Source organism: Acyrthosiphon pisum, chromosome A3, assembly GCF_005508785.2.
Source record: "Acyrthosiphon pisum isolate AL4f chromosome A3, pea_aphid_22Mar2018_4r6ur, whole genome shotgun sequence".
NCBI lineage: Eukaryota > Metazoa > Arthropoda > Insecta > Hemiptera > Aphididae > Acyrthosiphon > Acyrthosiphon pisum.
This window is the reverse complement of record NC_042496.1, coordinates 22,139,566-22,148,429: the sequence shown is the minus strand read 5'-3', so window position 1 is coordinate 22,148,429 and position 8,864 is coordinate 22,139,566. Positions and strand designations below refer to the sequence as shown.

The 8,864-nt window shown below is 28.9% G+C and overlaps 2 long non-coding RNA genes across 2 annotated transcripts; both read left to right on the top strand.

Annotated features, from left to right (window-relative positions):
* The first annotated feature begins 5,256 nt into the window (after positions 1–5,256).
* On the top strand, positions 5,257–6,951 carry LOC103307762. Its single transcript, XR_003839794.1, has 4 exons — positions 5,257–6,018; positions 6,103–6,353; positions 6,421–6,548; positions 6,625–6,951. It is a non-coding gene; the product is annotated as an uncharacterized LOC103307762 (long non-coding RNA).
* Positions 6,952–7,151: 200 nt separating this feature from the next.
* On the top strand, positions 7,152–8,150 carry LOC115034441. The gene is made up of 2 exons (XR_003839803.1): positions 7,152–7,399; positions 7,919–8,150. It is a non-coding gene; the product is annotated as an uncharacterized LOC115034441 (long non-coding RNA).
* The last annotated feature ends 714 nt before the right edge of the window (positions 8,151–8,864 follow it).

The following is an 8,864-nucleotide window of genomic DNA, read 5'->3' as shown; positions in this document are numbered from 1 at the left end:
TCTTAATATTTTATATAAATTTGATATATAATAAAAATGTATTTTTAGAGAATTACAACTACCTAAGTATTACATTTAAGGTAATATAAGTTATGTCATATTAATCTTTAACAAGTATTGTTACACCATCTGATTTTATTATATTTTAATTTCGAAGCGAGTTATGCCATACTTTAATGAAACAAATTGTGGATAAATACTTACATTTATGACAAACCATTTTCCTGCTACAGTCCCAAAGAAAGGCAACAAAAGAACGTACCTATTGTTCACAACACAACAACGTCTGGTAATTACTAATTTGACCACCCTGCTGAGGAAAAACTAATTAATGGACGTAATGGTTAGTTATGAGAACGATACTTACTAGAGCTATTTCATAGAACACCAAAGTACTGAGTACTGACACCCTACTGGCTACTGATGAACATATAACTAACCCACAGCCACGAGGCAACAGACATAACGTTTCCAACAGCCGTGTCTTCGTCAGTTAAATATTGAATAATATTGATGTAAAATAATATTAAAATTTCATTTTAAAGTACAAATATTATGTCAATGGGTAGTATCACAGGATATAATAATGACACGGTCTCCGGTATAGATAAGTAAACTAGTAAACTGGTCTCTGGTGGTCTGCCACTATCTCCAGTCCGGTAAGCATTTCCTTGACTCCACGGCTATAGATACCCAGTACCTACTTATTCTTTAATCGTGCTTGGCTCCACGGAATATATCTGATATATAAACATACATGTTTGTATGTTTATATATCTGTGCTTGGCTCTAATCCCAATGAGATAACGACTTCGCTATCAATTATCTGTTATCACGAAAATTATATTTCCAATAATTATTATATAATAAAAATAAAAACAATGAATTTAATATCAAATAAAAATACTAAAAATAAAAAATAATAGAAATAATTTTTATTCACATAAAAAAAACACATCATTGTAAAATTAATACATTCATCACTTCGTTCAGAATCTAAAAAATATATATATTATGATAGTTAAAATATTTGTCCTGAGTACCTTAAAAAAAAAAAAAATTATGAAATACGAATTAAAAATTCAACTTTTCTACCTATAAAAAATTATACATAATATAGTAATAGTGTAAAATACTAGGCCAGCACGAAAGGGGCGCCAAACTGAAAATTATTTTTATTGAATTTCGCTTTCGATCAATACAGCATTAACAATTTATACAATTTGAAATAATCATTATCTAATGTTGTTTTAATTGAAGATACATATTCTGCAATTGTCTCATATTTGTATAATGAAGGTGAACTATCGTAATTCGTAAGAATATAACAGTACCTACATCGTTATTCGATACCGCGACAGTGGCGCATTTAGGGCTGAAATGTTGGAGGGGACTGTAGCCCCAACCTGACATTACATGAAAAGTAACCCGTAGTGGTGATGCCCCCACACCACCATATATGTTCACTTAAAAATATAAAACAACTAGCTGATCCCGTGCACTTCGTTGTCAGTTAAATGTACCAATTCTATTTGACTCAAATTTTTTTCAATTCGTTATTTAATATTCGGTGTATGGTGTTCAAACTTCAAAATGTATCTTAACTTTTCCGTTTCCCGAAATAAAAATTCTAATTCGGAGCAGTATATTATAAGGTTAAGCAAACCCCGTGCTGTTTGTACGTAGGTGTATGATTTAACTCTAAAGTATCAAAGTTATACCAAGTTTGTCGTATTCCACCTATGGTGGATTAATATGATCAATTAATACAAAATCCTAACCTAACATAACTACTAATATCAGATGAATAAAAAAAACCAAATTTAACCATTCCTAAATTATTTAATCTACAATTGTTTAATCTACACACAAACATTAATTTATATAATATATATATTGAAAAAAGGTGGGTAAGTGGATGTCGCTCTGCTGTACAGTAGGTTACAAGTGGGTCACTGTATAATGGATAATATTAAATTTGAATTCAATGATATAATATCACTGTATAAGAAAAACGATTCTAAGCGGAGATGGTTTGTAAGTCTATAGTTATTAGACATGCATATTATAGGTATACTTATCTATAGTAATAAAAAAAAATTGACCTATAATAGGTATCAACAATAAATTCCAAATTATATTAGTTAACGCGTTATACATCAACCACAAATCGTGGTACTATCATAGATATATAATAGTATACTTTAGAAGTTTCAAGTACCCACGAATAATAATTATACAATCACAACAAAATAACTAAAATAGTTATCCTATGTTTTTAATATGTAATTTTGTCCAAATTTGAACTTAAAATGATTATAAAAATAGACTGTGCTTATGTATTTCTTAAAATTGTTGGTAACAGAATTAAATATTTACGTGAAATCTTGTTTTAAATTTTCAATCCTCAGATATAAAAGTTGAACATTTTATAAATTTTTAACTACAAAATAATTATTCAATTTTAAATTTGATAAATTTTGTCAAAATTTCAACTTCAAATGCTTATAAAAAATAAATGTGCCTATGTATTTTTAATATTTTTCAACTGCTATTGTAACAATGTATCAGGAGCCTTGTATTAATTTTTTACACTTTTTGGCCCAATAGATAAAACTTTATTGATATTTATAGAAAAAAAAACTAAAAAAATTGAAAACTTACAATGTCCGTAAACAGCTCAAAAAGAGTCAAATTATTTTCAAAATTTTATCGTATATAGAAAATGCTAATATAAACATTCAGTGAAATTTTCAAATTTCTACAGTCACTTGTTTTTGCATCTATTTTTTTCCCAACAAATATATCCATTCATTTTATGTACGATTCATACGAGTAAACAACTCATCGGCGAGTGCATGGTAATACATTCATTATACTATTATAGTATATTATTTAAGCCGTGGGCGAGTGCAAAAAAATTATAATGCTCCAATGTACAAAATTATAGATGCGGGTTCGTGAGAACTGAGAAGCATTTCATTTGTGTACATGCCTGTACAGGTTTCGTTTCGACGACGGATTTCGTACGGTGGAGTATGGGGGTAGTGGTAGCGACAAATAATAACATTAATTTGTTTCCGCGGTACTACCATGTACTATTTGTAACGCATAAAATCTAAAGTAGAATACGTTTATTACGAACATTATAATATTATTCTGTGTTACGATTACGAATTACGATGCCTTATGTAAGTATATAACGATATGTCGATGTCCCGTGTGCAACGATTCCCAGCCATGTAGGTACTTGATTGGTTTAAAATCTCATGTGCAGTATGTTTTATCATTCGGATATAACGATCTTATTTTCTTGTTCCATTTTCTAGATCGTTATAAGCGAATATTTTTATGAAATAATATGCGCAATCAACTAGAAAATAGACCATAACATGTCAAATATCGTAAAAAACTTGTGGCTCACTTACTAAGAGTCCTACAGATTATCATTTTAATACGACGTTCATAAGTTATTACTTATTTACAATATTGCTACAGTTTCCCTGCAACGTCAAACAGTGGAACCAAACGGCCGCTAGGTAGTGACGCTGCAGGACGCCGCGTACAGACGCTGCAGGGAAAACGTACCTTCATAAATCATAATATAGACCTTAATAATATAATATCATGTATTGTATATCCAATATTCTATAGTTTTCACATAATATAATAAAAAAAATTATATAAGAAAATATAATCTTGAAGAATAAATAAAAAATAAAAATATATTAGTCCTACCACTTGCTTATTTTCATTACCTGTTATCTAATAAATAATTGTATTCATTTGTTATCTACTTATATAATATATAATACATAAATATTATAATATATTATATAATAAATTATAGGTATATATATATATATATATATATAATATTACTTATATAATACTTTGCTGTATTTTTTAACTAAATGCTCTTCGGGAGTATAATCATCAAATAAATATTTATATATATTTATTTTATTTTCGTAAGAACTTTCTTTATTTGTATATCATTTTAAGATCTTTAAGGTTTGGTTAGAAATCTAAATTAGTATTTATGAACTAATAAGATCCGATTTGTATTTTTATATTTAACACAAAATGAATACATTTATGTCGAATGGTATTTATACGTAACAATAACACTACAAAACTATATTTTTACATATTTCATTTGTTTGATACCACGACTTACGAGTTACGAGATACCTATCTAATTGTATCTAATTGACAGCTGCCGATAATACGAACCGATCCGCGATTTGAAAATTCAACTTTCAATTTCAAATTTCAAACAGGGTAGTCTCGTATAACAGGAAAGTACCCATTATTTAATTATAAAACCTCTACCTATTCAAAATCGAATGGTTATATTGTCACGACGTCGCGTAGTTCGTCATTACTACCTACTGTATTATTAAGTAATACCAATCGGTGTAAATGCAAAAAAATGGTAAACTCCAATTGCCATAATAGTTATTGTGTAAGTGTTTATGAATAAAGTAATATAATACCTACTAATACTATCTTACGTGCCTAAGATTACTTTTTAGTAATAATTAATTAATTTAAAACTATTAAAATAACTATACTTTATTAAATAATATTCATCAAACCACTATTAAATAAAAATATGAAATCTTCAGTAAGAGATGCCATACTGGATAAAAACTATTATAAGGCAACTAATATTTGAAGCGTGTATTTCAAGTTTTTTTATGATTGTTAAAAAATACAGTAAACGATACACTTTTTAGTTTACATGGTCTTGAATCGACAAAGTTTGAAATCGTATTTGTCCAAATATACGTCATTGAATGTAATCATATAGGCGCAAATAAAGATTCAAACTTGTGTGTCTTGTATATCAAGTCGATAACCAAAATGAAAATTCTAATGAAACGACATTTTAACAAACACTTTTTCAGATACTCAGAATATTATGAAAATCATAATACAGTAACTATTTACATTTCGAAATAACCCAATATCGAAGGCCAAACAGCCGGGCGGGCGGTTATCCGCGACACATTTGTACAGTGTAAAAACTAAAACAAGTCAAAACACTCAACCATTATAATGGAATTGATGTGCACATTTGTTTCTGTGCACATAAAGCCGGGATTAAACGGAGCGGGTAAAACCGCAAAGTAAGGAGACCGATAGCCCGATTCACACTATTACGGCACGGCACGGACCGTCAAAGCACGTAACGGCACGACAAATCGTCCAACTATATTATGAATACCTCGACACGGATCTACACATTTTGTAAATGTTATGGTTTTAAATTCTATTATAAACAATCAGTGAAAATTGCATGTATCTACAGTAATTCATTTTAGAGTAACACCACTTAGACGAAAAACCAAAACCGATTTTACGTAAAAATTCACGTTTTTCTAAATTTTTTTTTTTGTTTTTCCAGGCCCTTTCGGAGACTAGTTAGGTACTGTTCATTTCGACATCCCCTATGCACCTCCTAGATTCACTTTCCCCCCGGAAAAGATGAAAAGCGAAGCATTATTTCGACTACTTATCGTGTACACCGCCCCAAATAATAAAAATGTATTACGTAGAACGTAAATTTGCTAATAGTTTCAATATAGTTCGATTCGCTCTAATTTTTAAACTAACGATGCTAAATGTGATCTGCTCATCGTAAATTTTCTATATTAGACGGAGACAATAAAATGCCCGTGTTACGTCTTAAACCGTTGAGCTGCGTCGTTTTGCGAAGTTTCAAAAATGTAATGCCCGCGATTCTGTCTTATCACCATGTACCGCCAAATAGTAATAACTGTTATCAAATAAATAACAACATAATATTATTATTTTTTCGTTTGCCGACTTTAAATTTGACTCGCTCGCGAATCGCGATTATTTGAAATTTGAACAAAAAATACAGACTACAGCGAACAGTCGTACAGATTTCTATCCATACATTTTAATATAAAATCACCATGGATAAGTGTATTGTTTTTAGTCAAACATCCAAAGCATCGCCTCGCCACATTACGTACATTTTCATTTGTAAGTATTATTTTCTAGTTGTAGTGATTATATTTCTTAATAATATGAAGTCAGTCTGATTTGCTAATTTGTTCACACATATAGATTTCCAAGAAATCAATGAAATAGAAGGAAATAGGTAATGGCTAAAAATATTCGAATCAAACGATTATCCTAATTTCTATCAGTCCATAGTATCTGTGGTAATCATTTCACAACTACTAGTGATTGTAAACAATGTTCTCAAAACATAATCCAAACCACTTGTCTGAGAGAGAGAAGTGAAATAAATGTTATTAATTTACGGCAACATTGGTACTACTCTGCGCGCACGACTAGTAAATCGCATCTAAGAGGTAAAATCATTTAACATAATTCATAAATTTGGTATATTATATATTTTTTACAACTTGACATTTTCAGAAAATCTTGTTTCTCCAACGATGGGGCTAGAAGTAAATGAACAGACAAATAAAGAATTTGGAGGCCATGATTTTAATTCACACATAAAAGCCTTGATACCCAATAATGTCTAATTCACACACACTTATGTAAGTATATCACTCGAGTATCCAATTTTAAACGTTTGCCAAGACCAAAATTCACACAATAGTTTATCGTTTTTAGTTCATACAGTGAATTATACTTATTATGGTTTTCAAAACTTAAATGTATGATGTACTACATACACGGAACTGGGACGTGGAGCCTGCAAAGTATTGACAAATTTTCAGACGTTGACTTTCTTGGAGATAACTCTACCGTCTCAGATGAAGCCATACAATATTGGAGAGAATTATGAAACTTAAAGGAGAGAATATTGTTGATAGGTTTTTATTCCAAATCTATTTTACTGTGCTATTAACTAACATACCCACCTGTTCACGGGCACATAGTATTATATCTAATTGTGTGCGTGGACATATATTTGTCTATGGAAAGGGCTAAACCCGTTTAGTCATAACAAATCAATTAATAAATATATATACTTATATATATATATGTTACAATCTTATAATATCCATAACTTGTTTTCAATATAAAATACAAATATAATAATTTTTTGCCCATAAAGTTGCTTAAAAAATATTTTTGCTTTAAAGTTTGATTATAACATAATGTCATATCACTATAATATATTAAGGCTAACGTTACAAAACTGGATCTACTGCACTCACATTCGCGTGTTGCTCGTTGTTCAAAGAGAGAAGACAAATGCTACACTGACATATTTTTAACAATGTTTTAATTTTTAGGTAATACAATTTTACTGAGCAAGAATCCAATTTTAATAAAGCAGCGGGCCTCATCGTGTTTAAATTGCAAAGAAACACATGACTAGTTATTGGACATTGGTATCTTTTCTGAAGGGAAAGTGCATCTAGTTGGATGCGTTAAACAGGTAAAGCTTGAATGTTCCCAGTTGTTTTCACATACATTGGGAAAAACAAAAAGTTAAGTCATGAAAAATGATTATATTTTTTTATTTTGTTTTATAAAAAAAAAAATACCTAGGTATAGACATGTGAATGTTCTTATTAGCATTGTCTTTACACCATACAATTTATAAAACAATTTCACTCTTTTTGAGCTAGTTATGGGGATAGTACGTTTCAATATTTTCAATTAGTTTTGTTTTTAATATTATTGTCAAGAAAATGTGTCAAAGAATTTGAAAATGTGATACGGGCATCCTGTTATAGTTTCTATAATATCTGTTCACAGATATAAGAGATACATTGCCACCATTTTTCATGAGCATTTAAAGTTCACATTTCGACAAAATTCATCAACAATTTGCAAATTATTTTGTAGTTAAAAATGTAATATATGTTCAATTGTATATTAAAAATTGATAAAAATTGATGATAGTAATATTAATTATCAAATTGAATTGAATATGTAAATTATTGTCTTACAGGTTGTCAAACCCATTCCCATCTGCAACGAGGAAAGACAAACTTCTTATGCAATTGCCAAAAAGCTTCAGTGGCTGTTATTAAAATTCTTCAACTATCGACAATGGACATAATTGAGGAAGACTTTTAAACTAGGCATATTCTGATAGGTACCCATTTCCTTTAACCTGTGTACTTATTTTACCTATGTTTCCCCCCACCACCCATCAGAAAGTAATTAGTTACTTTATTTAACAAAAAAAAAAAACTATACATACACACCGTGTAGTTATGTTTGTGAATAAAATTGTTTTGCCATTTAAGAAAATTTTATAATAAATAAGAAAAGTAGATGCCTATTTAAAATCATTATGAACTATACCATCATGCTTTTCGTATTTGTCGTATCGATATTTTATATGTATTTTAAAATTTAGAAATAAATTACTAATGTACCTAGTAATGTGTTGTAAATTATTGTTATACATGCAGCAGTTATTTGCAAAGGTGGGCATTAACTAGTTAAAAAGTTAAAGTCAAGTCAAACAGTTAATTTTTTTTTAACTTTTTAACTTAACTAGTATAATTTACAGTTGAAATAACTTGGCTTTTCTCAGTTGATTTAAAAAAATCCATCAAGTTAAAAACATTTAAAATTTTTTCGTTTCTAAGTAAATATTACTATATCAGTATAAAATAAAAATAATCCAATACAAAAACACAAACATTTCTGTTCTGTTTCTTGATAACATAATTTTGTGTACCTATATTAAATATTAATATATTTTATTAAGTTGTAAATGATATATTATGTGAATTGCAATTATAAATGTTTTTAATAAAATTAATAATTTTAAACATTTACAAATTGACAATTGTTATGTTTTAATGTTATATAACTTATATTATTCAATTGCTATATCATGATATAAAAAATATATTTGTTAAGTTATTAATTTCAGATGAGTA